General features: G+C 37.1%; 1 protein-coding gene across 11 annotated transcripts in view; it reads left to right on the forward strand.

Annotated features, from left to right (window-relative positions):
• The window catches only part of RBM47 (RNA binding motif protein 47), a 157,242-nt gene that overhangs the window by 108,468 nt on the left and 24,963 nt on the right, over positions 1 to 23,811 (forward strand). The window contains exon 1 of one of the 11 annotated variants that reach the window (XM_078148937.1): positions 9,162 to 9,185. The exons of the other annotated variants lie outside the window; for them this stretch is intronic. The gene's annotated coding sequence lies outside the window, so the exon portion shown is untranslated. Of the gene's footprint in view, positions 1 to 9,161; positions 9,186 to 23,811 lie in introns of those variants that run through there. 11 annotated transcript variants of the gene reach the window in all.

The following is a 23,811-nucleotide window of genomic DNA, read 5'->3' on the forward strand; positions in this document are numbered from 1 at the left end:
ACAGCTGCCTCCCAGAGGAGAATCACGGAGGACTGGGAACTTTATATTTGTTTCCATTAAGTTTCATTTATTAGGTTCACATCAACATAGTAGCCTGTTGATCCTGAAGTTATACACATGTTAGCTACTCCCTGCCGGCCTTGTGTCCTTGGCAGATTTGATAGGCATGTTGTCTCTGCCTTCAAGCTATTGATAATAATGTCTGGTAGCCCTGAGTGAAAGACATACACCTGTGCAGCTAAAGGGAAAGTTGACCCACTAATGACTACACTCTTGGTCCAGTCATTCAATCAGTTTTGAATCTTCCCAACTGTATTATCATCTGCACTATTTCTCTCCACTTTGTCCAGGTAGAGAGCATGGGAGACTTTGTCACACACTTTGTAGAAATGAAGGTAAATTATGGCTGCAAACATTCCCCTCCCACTTAGTGCCTCTCTTGTAATTTCCCCAAATAAGAAATGAGGTCCATTGGGCATGTCTTCTTCTTGGTTAAGCCATGCTGGCTTTGCTTTCTTTTCTAGATGTCTACCAATAATTCCCAGGTAGAATTTTCACAGGAATCAAAGTCAGACTTACTGGTCAGTGTTTATATAATCTATACTATATTCTCCCAACCCCACCCCTACCTACATACACATTCCCGTTTTTAAAAAACAGGGTCAATATTTGTCCTCTAGATCTCTAGCAACTCCCCTCTGGTCTATTGGTTACCAACTATACTTGACAGTGGGTCACATTTCCTATTCTCTCTCCATTCAACCGAAAAAAACAGAAGTGAGAAAATGATGACAAGAGATTTAGATCAGCTTTTGGAAAGTATGCCTCTGAACTATTCAATATCAGTCACATCTCTTCTGTGAGGTTTTGCCCTGGCAACTCCAGCCCTTTCCTTCCTTCATTACCCAGTATATACCTTTGATATTTTATTATATCCAGGTGTTTCAGGCATCTAAATATATCTTATTTCCCCTCAAATATTATAAGGTCTTTTTTTTAAAAAAAAAAATATCAGAGGCCTGCTGTCTACCTCTTCTGTATTACAGTAACTGACATATCCATACTGCTTGAAGAACGATAAAGCAAATCTTAAAAAAAAAGTTTGCGCACATGTACAACCTATATTGAGTTGCTTGCCTTTCAGTGAGGGTGGGTGGGGAGGGAGGAAGATAGAAAATTTGAAACCTAAAGTTTTAAAAACATATGTTTTTAAAAAAATGTTTTCACATGCTACTGGGAAATAAGAAATACAGGAAATGGGGTACAGAAGTCTATCCTGCCCTACAGGAAAATAGAAGGGGAAGGGGATAAGAGAAGGAGGGAGAGAAAGAAAAGAGGACAGAGTAGCGGAAGGGATATTCAGAATGCATGCCATCTTGAGGTAGGGATAGGGGTGAGACAGGGACAAAATTTGGAACTCAAAAACTTGTGGAAGTGAATGTTGAAAACTACAAATAAATAAATTTATATGTTTTTTTAAAAGTTTGTTATTGGGCTGTGAGGTACCTTCCTGTTCTAGGATCAGAGAGATTTTGGAAAGAGTTTTCTTAAAACTAGGGGCAGCTAGATGGTGCAGTGGATAGAGCACTAGCTCTGGAGTCGGGAGGACCTGAGTTCAAATGCGGCCTCAGACACATGACACTCACTGGCTGTGTGACCCTGGGCAAGTCACTTAACCCCCATTGCCCAACCAAAAAATACAAAAACAACAAATAAAAAACAAGCAAAAAAAAGAGTTTTCTTAAAACTAAACATCCCACTTGCAATCTTTTATTACTTATTCTTTAAATCTTTTATATGTAACGATAATTATGACAATTATGGCTCTTATCTATCTTATAAATTATATAATCATATAATATTATTTATAACCTTTTTTTTTTCCTGCCCAACAGTCCCATGGTAAGTAATGTAAATGTAATTTTCCCCATTTTGCAGATGAGGGAGCTCTGGTAGGAGACATAATATGACTCTCCTAGATTATTATGTCTTGGCAATAGCAGGGCCACATCTTAAGCTCGAGGTTTCTGAACCATATCCCTCATTCCTTGCACCCTTTCATATCTCCCAGGGAGCTCTCTTAGTTCAGATTCATTGCCTCTCAGTGAACAAAGTTCAGCTTGGGACTTAAATTGTCATGATTTCTGAATTGTGGGGCCTAGATCCATGAGGTGTATCTTACAGTGTAATTGTTCTCCCTCCCTCTCTCTCTTCAAGAGTCCTTTAATTCTTTTTAAAAACAAATTTAATGGTTTTTTTAAAGAGTATCTTCATTTCCCAGTATACCCTCTTTACTCTCTCCTCTTCCTCAGCTAAGGAAGGAAAGAGTTTTAAATGAACCGACCCAATGAATCTATATAATATTTTGTACCCATGGTCCTTTGCTCCACCCACTCACCTCCTGTTGCTGCATTAAGGCCAGGGAGCTGCATTTTCTCCTCTCTTCCTCAGGGACAAGGACATTAGAAGTACACAACATTCCCTTTTGCTTGTTTTGTTCTTTCCATTTTCACCATTGTAGTCACTGAGTGGATTGTTTTCCAGGTTAGGCTCACTTAGCTGCCTCAGTCCACGTAAGACTTCCTAAGTAACTTACTCCCCTAGTCTTACTGTCACAATTCAAATCTTCTCTCAGTTCACTGCTTCGTCTATGCCAAACTTTCATTTTCTAGTTTGCTTCCACTTTCTTACAGGTCAAACCTTTTACTAAGTATAAGTAAGTAGGAAGAATGATGCAGATTGTACCTTCTTTCTCTGTCCCGTACACATAGAGAGGAAGCAAAATAATGAGACCAAGTGCAAGGTGGCAGCAAAAAATGCAACAACGAAACTAAGAAATTGTTTGTTTGTTCACACGTAAAGGAAGCTTCTTTCAAGCCCTGGTGCCAGATTATTGCCGCTCTGCAGATTATAAAGACACATTTTATACCACACTACTGTAAGATTTGTCTTTAACAGATGTAGAAAATGCACTATTATAATATCAGAAAGATAATTTTAAGAGTTATGATCATGAAATGTTTTACTTTATTGGAAAAAAAATCTTATGAGCTTCTTGAGCCACTGTAGCACCCTTATAAAATGGGTTCATCTTGTGGGCGTGATCATATTGATTAAGTAGGGGGGTCATCAGTAAGGGACCTTCAGGCTTATTTTCTGTGCTGACCACAAAATAAGACACTGAGGGAAAAATAATCTTGATAATATCTTAAGTTGCTGCTTTTTAGAATGAGGGGAGGAAATCAGCAAATAAATGACCAAGAAGAGATAAAACAGAACACCAAAAGCTCAGGTTTATTTAATCCCCTTAACCACCAATACTACCTGGTTTCTTTCGGGGAGAATTTAGCTCTGACTTGCAGTTCCAAAGAAACTTCTACCATGGCCCAGGAATCCTTTTCAGAAGATGCCTCTTGTCCATCCTCAAACTGCATGTACTGCTCTTTTTGCCACCTTTCTAACATCTTTCTAACAATCCTGTTTTTTCTTGACTAAATAGATTGCTTTTGTGATCATTGAAATCATATGTGCATCACTCTCAAAGAATAATCATTACAGATCTAATAAGCAGCGGCCCTAAAGGCACTGAACTCCAGCATCTACCTTCCTTATTAGGTTTGCTTCTCATCTTTCATGTGCAATTAAACAAGGATACTGCCTAAAATGTCTGTCCTAAGCCCTCTCCTTTCTTCTGTAAGCTCTTTTCCTTCATAGTTACATCCATCCCCATGACTTCAATCATCACCTCTGTGCAACTAACCCTAAATCTGTATTTCCCTAAATTTGGATGCCCAACTGCCTACATGAAGGACATCTGGATATTCTGCTAGCCCTTTCAATTGGGCGAGTCTTAAACCTAAACCTGCCCCTCCCTCTTAGTTCCTTACTTGTCTTATTGTCACCTGGTGACATGCTATCTGAGATAGCAGACGTTGTCTGCTACTAATCTGGTTGGGACCCTGGGAGTTGGAAGGGCCATTTTACGTAGGCTAGTTTTTCCTAAAAAGTCATGGAAACCATCCTGGAGACTTAATTCTTCCAAGATTTCTACCATTAAACTGTTGAAGTAGCTTCCCAGTTCCCTAAGGAGTGTAAAGTCCCAGGAGGTAGAGCTCCTCACAGCTGGTATGAATTAAAGCACCCTTCTGATTGAGTATGCTGCCATTACAGATCTGAAGGAAGGAGGCCCAACTTGTCAATTGTATATCTTTTCGGAATGTCCTTTTCATGCTGTTGTTATCTAAGCTTCTGTAGCATAGTGCTTACCAGTTTAGTGTGGCTACAAGCACCACAATTGTTGATGGTGATTGAACTCATGGTGACCATGTGGCCAATAAGTGGCACACCCAACTCACTCTTAAAGTCAGTCTCAAGTCTATGTCCCTAAAGCACAGGAAACACTCACAGCCTTAGAATAGATACAGCAGGAGGAAGACAGTAGTAAACCCCAGCCTCCTGCCTCCAAGGTATATACTACTCTTGTAGACTCCAGGGGGAACTCAACTACTCACCACATCCTTCTTTCTTAATCCCATTGTTAGTTTTACTTTCTGAAATAGTACTACTTCCAGAAGAGACAGAAAGCAAAAGAAGGAAGAGAGAAAAACAATTGGGGTAAGAAAGACAGGAAGAAGATACAAGAAATGCTGAGTTATGTGTAGTTGCCCTCTGTGGGGTATCTAAATATATAAGTTCAAGTGAATCCGTAGACCTAGGAAAACATGATAACCTCTCTTGGTATCTCTGCTCTTACCTGCAGTTTTCTTTGATTAAGAAGGAATGAAATTGCTATCATCTGAAAATATTCTGTGAAAAATTTCCACTTATGACTGGATAAACATGTATTTGTCTTTTCAGGTATATTTATGTCTTAAGTTACAGGTTCTAGTTTATCCAATATACATGGGTAGACTTATGATCTTTGGTGTATATACCACAGGTTTGAGCATGACCTCCCCTTGCTTAACGATCTCCCTAATGTGGACTTTGTTAAACTTTTTTTTTTTGGTCCCCCACTTCTTTGGCAGCCTGGTAAATCCCCAATGGACTGCTTTGAAGAATAATGTTTTTAAATGCATAAGATGACAAAGGAAACCAATCATTAAAATGCAGTTTAAAAAATATACACATATTTTTAAAAACAAGTTCGTGGACCCTAGGGGAAAAAACCCCACCTTAATATATATGGGGTAAAACTTAATCTTCTTAGCCTGGCATTTAAAACCTACTTCAATTTGGCTCCCACTTAACCTTTTCATCTTCATTTCCTACTATTCTCTTTTCTGAACTCTTCTGTTCCAGCTAAATTGGATTACTACAAACTCAATACTCTGTCTCCCATTCCCTATCCACAATGCATTCCCTTCTCCTTTGCCCCTTTGTCTTCCTTTTAGCCTTAACTCAGGTGAGGACTCCTCCTCTGTTAATTAATGGTCTCCCTTGTCTTGGTTTTCATTGTACTGTTTTTCTATGTCTTCAGACTGTACTAGTAGAATGTAGGCCATGGGTTTGTAGAATGTAAGTTCCTTGAGGGCAGGGACTTGTTTATTTTTTGTCTTAGTATCTCTGACAGGCATTGTGTCCACAATAAAGCACTCAATAAACATTTGCAGAATTGATTATTTGAGTGGCTGTTAATGGGATTTCTACTTTGTTAAATATCTGCTACCACAAAAATCCAACTTGAAATAAAAAATTTTGTATAGTTTTACAAATGAGGCTTCTTGAATGGTGCAGGTTGTTGGAAATCTGGTAGAGATTCAGGTACCTAACTTAGAGTAACTATATAAAAATAAGCTGTATCTTCTAAGAAATTTTTCCTAAATATTCTGCTTTCTTGGTTGTTGTTTTTTTTTTGTTTGTTTTTGTTTTTTGGGCATTTGGGATTAAGTGACTTGTCCGGGGTCACACAGCTAGTTAAGTGTCAGATGTTTGGTCTGGGGTTCGATTTAAACTCAGGTCTTCCTGACTTCAGGGCCAGTACTCTATCCACTTCGCCACCTACCTGCCCTTTTTCCTAAATATTCTGTTTTACTTTGTAAGGAAATTATAATGGCTGATTTAATGGAAGTTGGTTAAAATATAAATGTCACAAGTTTCACACAGCACTTTTAAACTCAGTTTAGTAGTATGTCATACCACTACTATTGCCAGATAATGGTGTCTTTTGCTTCTAAACTTAGAAATGCATACATACTATTTCATTCGTTAGGGGACACCTGTTTGGATCTATGAAGGGAAAATACTTAGATTGTTCTATGATGTAGTAGTACTTTGAACAAGGTCAGAGTGAGGGAGGAGGGTAAAGACCAGTTAGGGTTTGGGATTGTGGTCAAGTAATTAGTAAATGTGCATAAAAAATAAAATTACTCCCCCTAAGTATTTTGGTGGAGGGGAGGAGTTGGGAGATTTGGAGTATATAATAATGAGTACTCTCAGAGTCATTAAATCATCTTAATATTGTAACTTTCATGCTGTGTTCTTCAGGGGACAGCCTTTTTGGGAGAAATCACACCCACTTCATTAATGCTTACTTTCTGTCTCCATGCTCATCCCCTGAGCTCACAGTCCTTGTTCTGAATCCCAGATTTGTCATTCTCTACCTTTATTCAAACCTGTCCCATGTGCTATCATGACCTTTCTTTCCTAAGCTTCTGCTTTTGTTTCTTTCCTTCCCCTCCCTCCTTAGGCCATAGCTTTGCTTGCCTTCTCAGTTTGCATGTGATTATTCTTTCTCCCTGAATAATAACCCGAGAAGAGGGGATTCTCTAAAGAAAAGGGGTCATACAAGGCTTACTTCACTGGGAAATAAAACTGGACTTCATCTCCTGAGGAATAAGTGGAGCCCTTTTCCTAGGTAGAGACTGATAAAAAATAACAGATTAGTTTAACCTAACTGTGGTTAAAGGGGGAAGGAGGAGCTGGATTTTTGAGTTAGTAAGAAAAGAAGGTCCTAGTTTTTTTCTTTTTCTTTTAGTTTTTCTAGTTTTCTTTTCAGTGATGAAAGATAACTGAGGTCAATGTTTGGGCTGATACACAGGTTTGGATCACTCTGCTGCCTTGGCAACATTGATACTGTATGATGTAGCATACTATTCATAATTATTCACATCTTTAGAGACATATGACATCTTAATATTATTGCATATAACCAAATACATATTATTATAATTATATAATAATTAACTTAATGTAAATGACCCCCAGATCTTCATATTATTGGACATTCTTTTAGTTTTCCTTGGGAAATCCAAAGTAAGTAAATTCAATATATTCAGCATCTACTATATATACAGGGTGATGATATAAAGATGGAGAAAACTTGGTTTTTGCTCCTATGGAGCTTAGAATATAGAAGAGTGAACAGATAGCTGTAAATATTACCATGTAGAAAATATATGAGAAGTACAAATAAGTGCTATGAGTATTCATTCACTGTAGCCCTTGAAATCTATCAACTCAGACTCTACCATTTTGAATTTGTAATCCTCCAGAAATCATTTGAGATTCTTATTACATAAAACATTTTAAATAGTTTCCGTCTCTTAAATTTTTGGGATCTTAGTTGTAGGTAAGAGAAGTTAATTTGAAAAGCTGATGTTTTTTGATGATGTCTTTTGTTTTTGAAGAGGACCAATTCAATCATGATGCTCTGAGAGAACAGATAATTAAACAATACCTCCTTCCTCATAGCAGAGAAGAGGGGGACTACTAAGGCAGAAGGTTGTGAACATTATCAGATGTTGTCACTGTATGCAGTCTTTTTGTTTAACTCTTTTTCTTAGTTTTGAGGGAAAGTTCCATTTGGACGTGGGAAAGGTGGTGTACTGGAGAGGTAAAAATGTATCACCCTTCCCACATACTTTCAATTCAGATTTTTTTTTCTTGTCTTCCTTGCCTTTCTACTCCCAACTTTGATTTATTCCAGACTAGTGAGGTTTTCTGGTTTTGGTAAAGTGGTAATAAGTCAGAAGTCTACAGAATGACCAGTAAAGGGGAGCAGTAACCCCCTAGTTTGTGTGCCTGTGTGTGAGTGTGTGTGTGTGTGTGTGTGTGTGTGTGTGTGTGTGTGTGTAGGGGGTGTTTTAGGAACACTTGGAAACCACAGTTCTGTATCTTTGTATGCTGTGGTGTTTGGTAGTGTTTGTTTTAGCCCAGGTTCAGAAGGACTTGGGTCCCAGACATTCGGCATCACATTCTGGAACACACTCTTTATTATCCTTTCCTCTCTGCCTGTTTTCTACCAGTCGGTTGTCCTATCTGGCCAGCTGCACTGAAAAATTCAGGCTAGAAGAGTTTCCGTGTGGTTCCTTCTCTTAACTGCTTGAAAAGGAGCATTATTTACTTTGCTTAAGTGCTTGGGGGCCTCCTGTGCCGTTGTTATGTACAGACTATTTTTATTGTCGTGAATCATGTTTTATTATCCCCTGGCTTTTATTTCTTCGGTACCTGCCCTTTTTTTCCTCTCCTTTCAGGTAAGATCATTTGGGACTCCCTGTTTTGTAAGCAAAGAGAAATAATACTCAGGGTTGCTTATAAGTATGATTTCTGTCACCACCTTTCTGCCAGCCTTGATTAACTTGCCAGTTTGACTGTTAGTACTGATTGCAAGTAAAGCAGGGTCTTGCCAAGACATCTATACTAGCACAATAACAAGAGAAAAAGAGTTTGTTGAAAATAGAACGTTACTGGGTGAAATCTGCCCTTCCCTTATCTTATCTGTCCTAAGTACCACAAGTTATTTGCACCCCTCCTGTGCTAGGATGGTGGTGTTTGTGTATGATTCATTCCCTTTGGGTTACTTTTGGAGTTCAGTTAAATTCTCTTCCCTGTGAAAATGTCAAAGCTTTTGACTACTTTTTTTTTCCTTTTGGGTTTAATTTGACCTTCCCAAAATCCATTAGTTATAGCTGGTTTTCTATTAATTTCCAGATTGCTGTTGAGAGTTCTGGATTTGGCAGTATGTAACACCCCCTTTTCTTTCGGTCCCACCCACTCAGACTCATTCCAGGTGCCCTGAGCAAATTACTTCCAAGGAATTTAAATGGCCAAAGCTCACTGACCAATAAAGAGATGTGTGCGACGTGTAACAGAGGTACACAGCTCTTGTGATTAAGAGGAAGGGTTACTTAAGCTAAGGTGTTGTTCCTGTTAACCTGTTGTGCACAGGTCTCGAGACTAGAAAGGTAGGGAAACCCTTATTTGTTTTAAGAAGGATGGGAGGATGAATATGTTTTGTTTCAGTAATTTAGATCGGGTTAGTGAGTCAATTAGCAGGTAATCTTAGTTTTCATTAAGTGAAATAAAAATACTTGGAAAGGAAATAATTCGTTGGTTTCTGCTTCAGTATAAATTTACTTTAAATTTTGTAAAGGGTGTGTGCCTAATAAGAACGTCAGAAAACTTAAAAGTCAACCTGTACCATAATCACCTTTTTACCTAGGGGGAAAAAAAGGCCCTGCAAAATATAATGAGTATTTTCCATACTGTTTTAAAACAGTAGGCCATGAAAGAAATTTGCTTACCACTCCCATCGGTGTTTTCCAAAAGTCATTTGAGAATTAGCCCTAGGAGAGCTAATGCAAGTTTCTAAAACTTGTAATGTTAAAAAATACACCAAAGTAATAGAATTAACTTTTGGAGAATTAATAGAATTAATATTAAATCTAATGGAATAGAAGTTCATCATAGCAAAATCCATGATATTTCCTCAAAATGATTTTTTGACAAAATGTAATTAATTAATCAACAAACATCTATAGTGTGTCAGACATTGAGGTGCACAAACAAAAATTAACCAGTCCCAGGCCTCTGGGAGTTGACATTCTTCCATGACAATGGGATTTTGTGTACTTTAGAGTACATAAAAGTTAAGGTAATAATTATATACATAACTTATTTGTGTTTCATGTGCTATTATACTGTCAACCCAAATAAACCAGAGGAATAAAATCAGTGTTAGTTTCTTTCTGTTCAGAAAAAGTTGCTTTTCTAATGCGAATTCAATTGAAGCTAGCCCTTTCTTTTCCATGACCAACATTATTCAGTACAACAATTTATAGTGAAGAAATATGATAAAGAAATTTCAACTTGAGAATCAGATATTACTCATATTACTTAATATGGCTTTGTACTTTATAACAGAGATTAGATAAAGGACTGAACAAAAATATCAAAGGTGGGATAACTTTAAAACAAAAAAGAAAATCAGTAGTTAACTATTTAGAATTTATTGTTTTGTACAGACTCTTTCCTACGACATGTAACAAGACAAATGTCGGCTAAAGCAGGTTTCCAGGGACTCCATATGTTGTCCCCATTATATTTCCATGAAGTATGCTTGTTTAATGAGATTTTGAAAAATAAGAATCAGAAGTACAATCTGGAACATTTAGAACCCCTGGATATCTGATGATTTGTCCTATATGCTCCTGCTCAAAGTTTTTATCTACGTTGTTAGTTCATAATAATGATTTGTGGAAAGTGTCCTTATGAGCTTCCTTCTTTGCTGGTTAACCATTGCGGAAGGAAAGTGGTCATTCAAAATATTAACCCATGGAAAGGTGAGTGATTACTGGCCACATCTCCTAGCATTAGTAAGTGCTATTTCTCAATTCCAAGCTGAGGTTCAAAGGTTTATGCAGACTTCATAGATCAGAGGTCAAACACAAATTGCTGTACTTTGCAGCCCGATTCTGCCGATATGACAGAATTTCACAGCTATGAAATTGTTTCTTTCCACTTTTGCACACAAGCCAGGCAGGGTGGTTAACATCATGATTTGTACAAGTCAGCCATTGGTACTTGAGTTTAATAAGTAACTAGCTGATGCCTTAAGTTTCACTGGTGCAAGGTGCATTTTCTAGAAAGGATCAAATGTTAACACACAAAGAAAAAAAGTAATAGCTCATAATCACTATCCTCACTTCCAATACAGTGGATGAGGGGTTTGGGTTTTGTTTGTTTGCTTGCTTGCTTTAAAAATCACCTTTATGTTCACTGATGTACCCCTCAAAAATAAACCATTTGTACATTAACAAGAAGCATTTGTTGGGCGGCACATTTCATCACCAGTGCTGACCACTAATGATAGAAGGTTGTTGACTGAGCTCTAGAAAGCGAAATGTTAGTTTCCTTTGTTAGTTTTCTTTTAGCTTTTCTTGATGTTTCTCTCAATTCATGAAAACATAAGACAGTAACTCACAACTGACCAAAAAGCAAGGCAGTTCAAGGAATGGTTCTATTATGAAAAGGGAAGTGCCTCGTTTTTTGTTTTTCCAGAGTCCAAGATATTCCTGCAATATTTATCCTGATGTTTTTGCTGCTTCCGCCTGTCTCCAATACACACATGAAAAATGGTATAGCCGCTTGCCCCCCACTACTTGTCAGGATTCCTAAATGTATGCAGCTGAACACAGAGGGCTCAGTGAAACTATTTGATAAATATTTTCTGTTTTTTTAAAAACTACCCAGCCTCAAGTCTAACCTTAATTTAATATGTTATCCTTATGCCCTGACTAATTAAAGCACCAGACAGTAAAAATAGTAAACACTAATGAATATAAACTTATCTACATTTCTTTGGTGTTACAAACAGAGGTCATTCGACTTGTGTGCTGAAATCCTTAGTATTTGCCTAAAATCTACCCTTGAAAAATGAATGCAGTACCTACTTAGCCTCATGCTTTTTCTGAAAAGCAAGTAAACCAAAAGAAACTTGGTTTCCTTCCATGCCTTCAGTATCTTTCTATTGGACACGGAAGTGATGTTTTCATTTATTCTTTTTGCTATTAACAGCAATTTAAAAATTATATGTTTACCCGAAAAGGATCATTGTAAGTGTCTTTTTAGTCCAGACTAGAGGCTACAGGATAGGGAATATGGGCAGTGGTAAAGAACTTCAAATTAAGTTCGAGGCACTTTTGATGGGGAATAATGTGGTTAAGTAATAAATGTTTGTTGAATGAATGAATTAAATAAGTATGTTCTCTAAACTCCTAATGTCACCTTCATTCTACCAAGGTTTGAAACCTCAGTATTAGCTTTAACATTTACCTTTCCTTCACCATTTATGATTGACTTGGTTTTCATGGCCTATCAATTCAACTCCTCACTTCAACCTTTTTCTCATGGATTCCCACTCTGAACCCCTGTTCAGAGTCCCATTATCTCTCATGTAAACTAATACAACAAGTTTCTTAACTGGCTCCCCCACAAAAATTTACCCCCTTGCAATATATTTAAATTAATTTTCCATAGGGAAAGCTAACTATGTCATTCGGCTGCCCCCAAACCTGCAAAGGTTCATTGCCTAGCAGTTGAAGTTCAGAACCTACCTTTGAATTCCTCCTATTCTTTCTCGTCAATATCTTGCTTAAGTGACTAACGGTAATCCCAGGGAAGTAATTTATTTTTTCTGGCCTTCATCTATAAAATGATAGATTTGGACAAGATAATTTCCAATGAGCCTATCCTAAAATTTTCATTGAGTAAAATTTGTATAGAAATAGGTGATAGAAGATGCTAGTATTCTTCCTTTTTCTGTATTAATGATAAAGATCAAAGTCTCCATATACATTTAAATCTTTACCAGTTCTTTTTTGCTTAGATAGCATTTTATTTTTTTCCAATTACTACCAACCAGTTGCTTCTGTTTCATCAAACTGGCGCATCTATCAGAAAGGTTTAATGTAATTGTTGAGAAATTTTCAGTATAATGAAAAATGGGGAAAGATACCATATGGTAGGGTTGGTTCCACATGTGTGCATTCCTACAGTTAGCTCATTCCAGATGCTACACATTGAAATGCCAGTAACATTGAACACTTTCTAGTGGAGTATTGCTGAGGCACTTTTCATATAGGCTGTAGATGAAGATGGGACTTTTTCAGAGGAAGCATGTTTTGTAACTATGTTCATGGGATTTGTTTCAGAGAGGATTTTTAAAAAAAGTTGACAGTTAAGGGATACACATTAAAAATGGCCACTAGCTCACTTATGCAGAGTGCTAATGTGAAGTCTATTCTGAAGTGTGCTTTTGCAAGGTGGCTTGGCTGAAATGATGATTGTTAAGTAAAGATTATACTGTGATTGTTATGAACTTAGACCCAATTAAATTATCTCCTGCTTTAGAAAGATGGATGGTATTTCTGATTGTCTTGAATGACATTTTAAGTCAGTAATATGATCATATTCCTAGACTTTTAAATAAATGAAGATTTGCTGTTCCAACGTGTTTTATCTTCTCTTTTTTTTAAAGTTTTTTAGGCAGTTGGGATTAAGTGACTTGCCCAGGGTCACACAGCTACTAAGTGTCAAGTGTTTGGTCTGAGGCTGGATTTGAACTCAGGTCCTCCTGACTTTAGGGCTGGCACTCTATCCACTGCGCCACCTAGCTGCCCCCTTATCTCATTTTTTTTATGAATTGGGAATGGCATGAACAGAAATGTACTCACCACAAATTTAACCTAAGTCTTCTCTGTTAAGATTTCTTCTATGAAATAGAAATAATAAGAAATTAGTTCATTCTGAGACCCCAAATCTCAGATTTTTTTGGCCTCAAGTCAGATTTTTTACAAAAAAGCCTCCGCTATAGAGCACAATTCCAGAAATTCTTTTACCATGCACACTAGTGGTATCTTGATTTCTTTCCTGGCAACCAGATGGTGCACTGGAGACAGGGCTGGACCTGGCATCAGAAAGACCTGCCTTCAAATAGAGCTTTAGACACTTACCAGCTCTCTCACCCTGGACAAGTTATTTAATCTCTTGTCAGCCTCAGTCTCTGCATCTATAAAATGGGGATGATAACAGCACCAACCTCCCAGGGTTGTCGTGAGGATAAAGTAATATTTGTAAAGTGCTTTGTAAACCTTGAAGTGCTCTACAAGTGTTATTATTATTGTTGTTGTTAGCCTCCAAGCCAACAACATTTTCCTGAGTAGTAGATTCACGTGGTCTCATACACAAAGCTAATCTTGAAATCATAAATAAGAGAGAATAGACATAGGAGAGGGTAGGAGAAGCATCTGGGGAAGGAAGAGGAGGTTGTTTAATGTTGTTTTTCTATTTTCATTTGTAATATCTATCTGCATCTTCTTCCTCTTTCTATGGGGATGACAAAATCGATCTCGGCATAGAAGGGGCCTCGAAGGTAATCGAATCCAACCCAGTCATGAATTTTGTCTACCATGTTCTCAACCAAGTGAAGGTTAATTGCATATTGATTCATTGATGGTCATCTAACCTTAACTTAAAGACCTTGAGTGAGGAGGAATCTACTACTACCTTACAAAGTGGCCTGTTCCACTTTGAGGTAACTCTTAGTGTTAGAACATTTTTTCCTTAGCGAGCCAAAATCTGCTTCTCTAAAACTTTCACCCATGGTTCCTAGTTCTGTCCTTGGAGACCAAGCAGAAGAAGCCTGATTCATCTTGACAGTCCTTGAAGAGAGCTATAAGGTCGTCCTTGTCTTGACTTTTCTTTAGGCTAAATCTTGGCATGGTGGAGAGCATATGAATGAAGGGAAGGAAAGACAAACACAGAAGCAGTAGTGATCAGAGTAAACAGGAACCATCCAAACCGAGGGAGGAAAATGAGGAATTTAGGAAACAAGTCACTCCAACCCTAGCACAAAATCATGGAGAATGTCAGTCATCTGGATAGCTGTTGGGGTATCATCTCTTTCCTGTGTTACGGTATCTAGTTTAGTAGCCGTACATGAGCCTGCCCCCTGACAGAAGGAATGGGTTGTTACCATTTCTTGTCATTTGATTATCTAGAGGCCATGAAAAATCAGAGTAAAGCCTGGTTTTGTTGGTGTCTCTTTAAGAGATAAGAATCTTTGAATATACATATGCAAACAAGACTGAAAAAGAAGATTCTCATTGTGGCCCTACCTGTATATAATACCTTGAAGGTTTGACTCAAAAATCACTCAACAAAAAAGATGACTGCTGATAGATTGGAAGGAAGCTATCTCTATAACTCTCTTGTTCCCATGGGGCCAGCCCCGACTTTTCCAATGGCTGATGAACCAGTACATGATAAATTTACATTACTGTCAGTCAAGAAGCTTGAGTCCTACTCAGTGGAGAGTACTTTTTATGTGTTTGTGTGACTGACTTCAAAAGTCAATATAACATCATAAAGTCTTTAAGAATTTGTGGTCTATAGCTGTGTGACCCTGGGCAAGTCACTTAACCCAATTGCCTAAAAAAAAAGAGAGAGAGAATTTGTGGTCTAAGTTCTAATTTATTTCTCAAATTTGAGGTAATTTCCTCCTGGTGTCTGTGTATCAATAGGGAGGGTTCTCAGATCACTGGCACACTGTTGTGTGTATTTTATGAATTTTGACTGATTAAAAAGGGTATGATTATAATACCTGCATTTGAGGAGAAATTTGGGGAGGTGTTGGTTCTGTGAGCTTGGAACTAGGGGACGTGGGTCCAGTCGTGGCTTCTCCTATTAAGTAGATCATTAAGACCTTGAGCAAGTCACTTGATGTCTCAGCCTCAATTTCCTCATCTGTCAAATGGAGGTCATTGGCGTTAACATGTTCTGACTCGGATAGAATATTAGAGGTGGTCTGGTCTGACAAATAAAGCCTTTGTTTTCTAGAGAAAGAGAATGACTTGCCCAAAATCATCTAGAAGGAACAGCATTCAGGCCCAGATTTATAACTCTAAATTCAGTATTCATTCCTCTCTACCTTACTCTTACCTCATTTGGGAAATTACATAAATTATAAATGCTGAGGAAGCCAAAACCGGGGAATGATGAGAGTGATATGAGATTCTTCAGAAACAGTTTCTAGGAAGAATTTTGAAATGGCAGCCTTCTCCTTAATATTTCCCCCTGAGGGTTCCATTTCTTTCCCTCCCCTATTGCCCTTTCCAGTCCCTGCTCATATACTCTCCCACCCCCACCCAAAGCTGCTTTTTCCATGAAACTTCTTGTGAAAAAAAAAAAGTTTTCTCCTTTATGATCATTACTCCAGACTTATTGATAATTCAGCATCTTGTCCTACTTGTCTTCTCCTGTCAACCCCCCCCAACGCTCAGTAGAAAGTAGGCTAATTTGGGAAAAGCATTATTTCAATTTTATTTTAGCTATTCTAGTGCTAAGCATAGGGCCTTGAATTTGAAAGCTATATTTTATACTAAAGGATTGGTTTTTTGTTTCCTTTTTCATGTTTCACTATCTTCATATCTCCTCACACAATCTAGATTTCTTGTCACCTCTCTGTCACAAACTAGCTGTATGACCTAAAGTAAGTCACTTAGCTTCGCAAACTCAATTTCCTTATTTGTCAAATGTTGATAATATCTGCCCTGTCCATTCACAGGAGAATAGCTATTCCTACCTCCTGATCTTACCCATGTCATTCCCATCACTTTACCACCGGGGATCTGCCCAGTGTCATTTTCTGCTGATGTCACAGATACCACTGGACCACTTGGTCTGTCCACCTTTTATTCCTTGTCTGCCTCTTGTAACTACATGCTCTTCTCTTTGGGCTATAAATTTCCCTGATGACATCTGTTCTTCTTCGGAGTTCCTTATTTGTTCTGTGCTGCAATCTGCCTGTGTAAAACACACTCTCCTCTTCTCTAAGTGTCCTATTCATGTGTCATACTCATTTTCAATTCCATGGTGAATCTTGTGTTCCAATTCTCACAGTCATATGAGAACTCTAATAGAATACTGTATTAGTATTTAAAAGATGAGCCTTTGTTATAGGAAGGAGTCTTGGGTCAGTAAAGGACATTTATAATTTCCTAAAGGCAGTCTAGTTTGCTCTCTTCCTGTTCAAATCTGGGTGCAAATTGTCTGTACTGTCTGACCCATATCATGATAGACAAGTACTAAAGGTTCTCTGGATGACAAACCAGTTGTGTGTCATGAAATGGGTAATATCCCAATCACACTCTTGCTTCACTTGGATTTTTCTGTGTTGGCAGGCCAAACTCTTTGGGATGGTTTTACAGGTCTAACCTGTCTTCTTTCCCTGTCTCTTTGTTCTCTTTAGTGCCATTTCTACCTTTTTCATAAACGTATCTGGGATTATGGTGGTAAAGTTCCATTGTGGAACTAGAGCTCTAGAGCCCTTGTTGATTAAAGGTGGGGTAAGCATGTATATAATGCCTATTATATGCTGGACACTGAACTGAGCACTTTACAAATATTACCTTTTTTCATTTAATTTCATTTGAAAATAGTCTGTTATAAACATTTTTATAGATTGTTTTTCTTCTACTTGTCATCCTTCCGTTCTTATCCTTAACTGCCCTTAAGGTAACATTGGGTGGTTAAGATTTTCTTAAACTGGGTTTCTCTTCTACTACTTCTCTTTATGAGGTAATATTGATTATGCTTTTCTACCATTCTCATTAAAATTTTACAAACCTGTTTATATTCTAAACTAGGGTAGCCTTTGGCCATGCTCCTTTTCTACTGGCTAAGTCATATGTTAATTCTGTTCAGATTGTTATTCTCCTTGTTATGCTAATTGATTGATATCACTAAAACTAGTAAGGGAATATGATAATGAGGTTTTTTCATCCATTGAGCGGTATTCATTAACAGTAGTTATTTGAATAGGACCAGATTGAGCTAATTGTGCGTATTTTTGTTCATTTTTTTATTCTTCTAGTTTTGTATTAATTTTCATGTTTATGCTAACAATTTGGTGGTGTGCCTTAAGATAGAAAACTGATTTGTGAGTGGCTCACATCTGTAAGAAATCGCTTATTCCTTCTTGATATATAAGGCACAATGAGATTTTTTTATATATACAGAGAGAGAGAGAGAGAGAGAGAGAGGGAGGGAGGGAGAGAGATCTAATTTTATATATACATATATATTCTTGATATATAAGGTGGCACAACGGATGGTGCACCAGACCTGGAATCATGAAGGGCTGAGATTAAATCCTATCGCATACTTTCTAGCTGTGTGACCCTGGGCAAGTCCCTTCACCTCTCTCTGTTTGCCTCAGTTTCCTCATCTATGAAATCAGGTTAATAATAGTGTCAGCCTTGCAGGGTTGTTATGAGGATCCAGTGAGTTAATAATTGTAAAGTGCTTGATACAGTGCCTGACACATAGTTACCACTATATAAATGCCAGTTATTATTGTTAATCAGTTTTATTTTTTGTGATGTTACTCAGTGTTCACTATGTCTAGTGCCTTCTGATTCTTTTCTAGGACAATGTATTCCTAATAAAAAAGCATGGGGCTTCTGTGTAGGCTATGTGTCTTTGTGCCCTTTGATTTCTTATATTGGAAATTAATGGATCAAGAATAAGATATAAAAAATATATTGGAAACCATGGATCAAGAATATTTCACCTCATATCCATCTATTCTCTCCTTAACTTTTAGTTTACCAAGTATTCAAGTGCATTTTGGTTTAATTTGGTGAGATGTTGGTGCTAAAGTGGTAGTTTTTTTTAATGTTGTATTTTTGCAAGTATTTAATATGAATACTGCAAAATGAGATAGCCAAATTATCTGTAAAATGACTTTTCTTGTTGTCTTTGGGCATAGGATAAAACAATCTCCACCAATTTCTTTATTTGCTTCTCCAAAGATGAGTCATCCTTCCATTTAGGTACAACTTCCTTCTCATTTTGCTCATATCTAGAATGTAAAGATTGATACGACTCAGCTCCTCCAATTGTATATCTATTCATCATTGGACTTAGACAAGGATCTCACATTTAGGATACCAACAGCCAATTTTATAGATGGTCCAAAATATTTGTAACTCTTGGCTCCCTATTCTCTTTTCCACCACTGTATCAGATCACTGCAGAATCAGAAGCAGGGTAGAAAAGTCCTGAGGGTCTTTTTTATGTTTATATTTGTTTCATGGATTGCTATTACCTAGTCAACTGCTAATAAACAAACTTCTTTGTAGTTAGCACAGTTGGCTGTTGGAAAGAAGACATAGTTTTCTTCTGGGACCAGATTCAAAACCTTTACAACATGGTAGTACCTGCAAAGTCACCTAAATGCCATAATAGCTTTTGAAGAAGGACTTTGTAACAGTGGGAATTTTGTTGATATTTGGAAAATCCCCAAAGACTGAAGCCAGAGAAGAAATAGCTGAAGATTTTTGCCTTTTTTTTAACTCTTGGAATCCAAGCTTCAAATTTACTTGTATCTAATTAGTTAATCTTTTGATCACCTATGTGCTTAATTTACATCAGCAATATGAAAAGAAAGATATATAAACTAAACTGCCTAAATGCAGACATTTCTTTCTAATTAACTTATCCATCTTTCACTCCAAACCTTATTTTTTGGCCTGTGGCTGAAGGTGAACCATGAAAATCTTGTTTCAAGGAGACAATGGTTGTTTTTCAGCTAGTTTTATTTTCAAGACCTCGCCTTCTTGCCTGACTCCTGACAAGGAATTCTGAACTCATCTTCATAGTGAAATTTAAGATAAGGAAGCCGACTTTTTAAGAAGGTGGTTTACTGACAGACAAGTGAGTAAAAGAGGAAGAGACAGTGGGAACCAAGAGCTCCTGTAGCCAGGAGACTGAGCTGATCTAGCTTCAGGAAGCTTTTGATATAAATATACTTAATGAACACACGTAGGAGAAAAGAGGGTAGATAAATTTTTAGGTTGTGTTCAAAAGGCAATTTTATTATGGTCCTAGCTATTTTTCAAATTCGACAACAGCCACACTTTGTTTTGAATTTTTTTTTTGGTCAGCCATATTGGAATTTAGCTCTTCTTTATGAGAAACTTGTTCATAGAAAAATGAGCACAAATAGAATATAGCATATATTTTCACCTAACACTATTGCATTAAAAATAAATCCCTGCTCATGTTGGACCAGACTAGCCACAACTTGGTAGTATTAGTTCTTTTTCTAGTATGGATTGTTTCTGTTGTGAGTACTGCTTATGGCCATTATAAAAAACATGAACTTCCTTTCTTTATTTGTAGGAAATTAAGAATGGTTATGATCTATCAGCCTTTCTAAGCTGAAAATGCTTCCGAAAGCCTGCTTATCTGTCTTGTGCATAAATGGTCCCAGGCCTATTTGTTGTTAGTAACAATGGCTATACAAACACTACTGTCAGTTGTGGGATTCACCAGATGTAACTAGATTCTCATTTAGTCACTAAAATGGCTGACTGTTTCCCTCAGCCATTTGGCTGGAAGTCTCATGTTCAACCTCGGGTGGTAGTCTTAATCAGAAGCAGACACTGGGACAAATTAGAAATCTGAAATGAAGATCAAGCTAGAGAGAAGTGGTGGGGGGAGTTCTGGGTATCTGTTTTTTGAAGGAATTCTAAGTATGTTGAATTGAGATTCAGGAGAAAGAAGTAAGATCTCTCAACTAAATTTTAGGGCAGCTAAGTGACTTTTTGGAAAAGTTCTTCAAAAGGTTAGTATTGTTTTATTCTTCCCATAAACCAGAGAGTTTGTGAAGTAGTGGATAAGACACTGGACTTAGGAGTAAAAAAGGCCTGGGTTCTGCATCAGAAGGAACTCGAATGAAATGAAAACTACTTCAGACACTTCCTACCTGTGTAACCTTAGGGAATCACTTAACTTTTCTGTGCCTCAACCCCTTTATTAGAGGTTAGACTCTGGCCTTGAAAATATTTCCAACCTTAAATCTATGATCGTATTCTTAATATGATACCTCGTTGCTGTTGTAGTTGTAGTGTGCCTTTGATTTCGTTGTTGTAGGGGACTCCCTCTACTAATGTAGATGTGCCCCTGTAGGTAGTTGTCTAGGGCCTGGAGAGGTTAAGTGACTTCCTCTGAGAAGCTCAGCCAAGGAAAGAGGAGATGAGGGAGGAAGTAGAAGAAGGACAAAGACAGGGGAAAAGCTGAGGAACCAGCTTTTCATTTGTGTCCTATCTACTAAAGCTCTAGTTTAGACTTGGGAAAGTACAAGGAGTGGTAGCAATTAGTTGAGGGGAAATTGCTCATTTCAACTGTAGCAGTTGGGCGAACCTCCATCAATTTAGTTTTAGGTTGATTCAGTATTATGTCCCAGAACTCCCAGATCCAAGGGACTGTGCTTTTTCTGAAGATTAACTTACGGAATTGCTCTTTAGGACTAGTAGGTAGGAGCAACACATTAGATAACTTTAAAGTACCACTTAGTAAAGTGGTTGTTCCCTGATAATATCACAGTTTTTTTTCTAGTCATGAGAACCTGGGAAAATAATTTAATTTCACTGAGCCCCAGTTTTGTCAACTGTAAATTGGAGATAATAATGCTTGCATTATCTATACCACAGGATTCTGATGAAAAAAGTATTTTTTTAATGTTGTAAAGTCACTTATGTTCATAATAATAATAGCAAATATTTATACAGCATCTTAAGGTGTACAAAGCACTTTATGTGTGTTATCTCATTTGATCCCCACAAATGAGTGCTGTGATTATCCTCATTTTACTGATTAGGAAAGCAGGGTTAAAAAAAAAATAACTTTACTTGCCTAGGGTCACAATGCTGAGTTTTTGAGATTTGATTTGAATTCAGGTCTTTTAGCTGCCCCTATTAAATATTAAGTTCTACTAAGTTATGAGCTTTTCAAGAAGGAAGGCAAAGACAGAATAAAAGGGAGGAGAAGAAACCAAAAATTTTTCCTGGCTAGTCTGCAAGGGATAATAATTCAAAGAGAGGATGGAAGCAGATCTTTGAAATTCTTTTACCCCCTGATTCACTCTAATTTAGTGACTGGGAAGCAATCAATAAAAAAACTTGACATTAAATAAAGCTCATTTTTAGAGTCTTGGCTATCTATGCCATTTAATACTCACTCCGGCAGTCTGTCTGCTATGGGTCACCTTTGGTCATGGACATGTCTATATCTATGGTGTCCAGATAGTAGGTATGTAGTAAACAGGCATGTTGAAGTATGGCATCAAACTGAAAAAAAGGGGAAAAGCCTCTGTCTCCAGCTAGTTAATAATTGTGTGTGTGTTGTGTGTTATATATAAGAAATTGAACTGAGAAGAAAATTTGTGACTTTATCATACTAGTTTCCTTCTGAAAGAAAACACTTTCATCCTTAATGTGTTCATTTTACAATATGCAATACATTATAATAGTGAGATTTTTTTCTAGTATATTTCAAGTATCATTTAGAAAGAAGTAGAAAGAGACTGACTTTAAAAAAAACACCTAATGTGACTTCTTCATGGTAACACATATTTTACATTTTTCTTCTGGTTACCAAGCCCTTGGAAGTTTCTAATACAATGTTTCGAGAAGATATCCATCTGCTTCATGGTAAATATAATTTGCCACAGACTCAGAATGGCAATTAAAGAATTTGACAGAATGCATCTAGCTCGTGATTTTGTCAACAAATAATGCTTCTCACAAATCTCTCCTCCTTCTTACATTACCCTCACCCCTACAAAATACTCATGTTCTCTAGCATCCCTGGCAAGTCCTTTTTTCATTTTGTGCCTGGTTGTATATAGGTTTTTACATAAAAGGATTAAATTATTCTGTTTCAAGGCTTCCCACCCTCTGCCATTTTTATTGCATAGCTGAATAGATTCATACTTTTCACTCAGTGTGCAATAAAAGTCCAAGTGTCTCCCTGAAAAGGACAAAAATTGTTTATAAAAGAAGAAAGTGTAACAAAGAGAAAATGGTGGGTTAGGTTTTTTGGTTTTTTGAATCAGGGTAAATGTTACACTTGAAACTAAGTTGCCTTCAAACTATCTCCTAGTGTTTTCACTTCCTTATTATTTTCTCACCAAAAATATGCTATAAATAGATAGGCATATTGTTAAACATACCTGTAACATTTTAAAATTTAAAATGTCCTCACACAACTTAGACACCAATGCAAGTATGTAATGGATGAGTTTCCATTTGGATTAATCACTTGATAGTTGGCTTTATTCCCTTTTTTTTTTTTTGGAAGTAAATACGATACAAAGAAAAATTGTTAAACGAGATGTGGTTTTCTCTGTGGTAGCAGATGTCTTTTCTTAGTCACAATGAAATTCCAGTGGTAGGAAGAAGCAAGTAATCTTAACAAAACTTGGAAGGTCACACCTAAAATGGAAGCTAATGTATCATTTGGAATTCAAGGCCTTTGGTTTCAGAGCAAGCACTTGGCGTTCTATTTCATAAGTGGACATGTGATACTTTTTACATGATAATATTGTAAAATCTATACTATACATAATATCTCATTAATCCGTACTGCTAATTAAAATCTTAGCATTAGTGTGCATGTGGCTTGAAATTCAAATAATTTCAAGTTTGTTCTAAAAGGAACTTGAGAGATTGGCAAGTGTTATGTGGTAAAAAGAGCGTGTTGGGTTTGCAGTAAGAAGCCTAGTGTTCAAGTCTTGGTTTTGCCACTTAATGCTTATTTAACTTTATATAAAGTTAACTTCTGTAGGCCTTACTTTGTCTCCATGAAATGTTAAGTGATGGACTAGATAGATGATTTCTGACATCTCCCAATTTCTAAATCCTGTGAACTTGCCCAAAGGGCATAGTAAGGAGGCCACATTAATGCACCTTTTTACTCTCAGGATTATTGTGAGACTTTAAAATAATGTGTGGAAAGTGCATTGTAACCTATACAGCACTATATAATAATGATTCATCCAAAGGCAGATAGCATCTCAACTAAGACTAGAGCCAAAGTCTGTCTCTTTTGGTTTTCTCTCATAGTCACATCCTTTAAATGTTGGTTCCATCTAAGTCTTTGTCTTTTTCTTTCTCTATAAATATCCCTTGGTGATCTGAAAGAGGCACTGGATGCTGATCAAGAGACTTGTGTTTGAATCCTGCC

The sequence above is a fragment of the Phascolarctos cinereus genome, unplaced genomic scaffold (genome assembly GCF_003287225.1).
Source record: "Phascolarctos cinereus isolate Bilbo 61053 unplaced genomic scaffold, phaCin_HiC Scaffold_9;HRSCAF=440, whole genome shotgun sequence".
Classification (NCBI taxonomy): Eukaryota; Metazoa; Chordata; class Mammalia; order Diprotodontia; family Phascolarctidae; genus Phascolarctos; species Phascolarctos cinereus.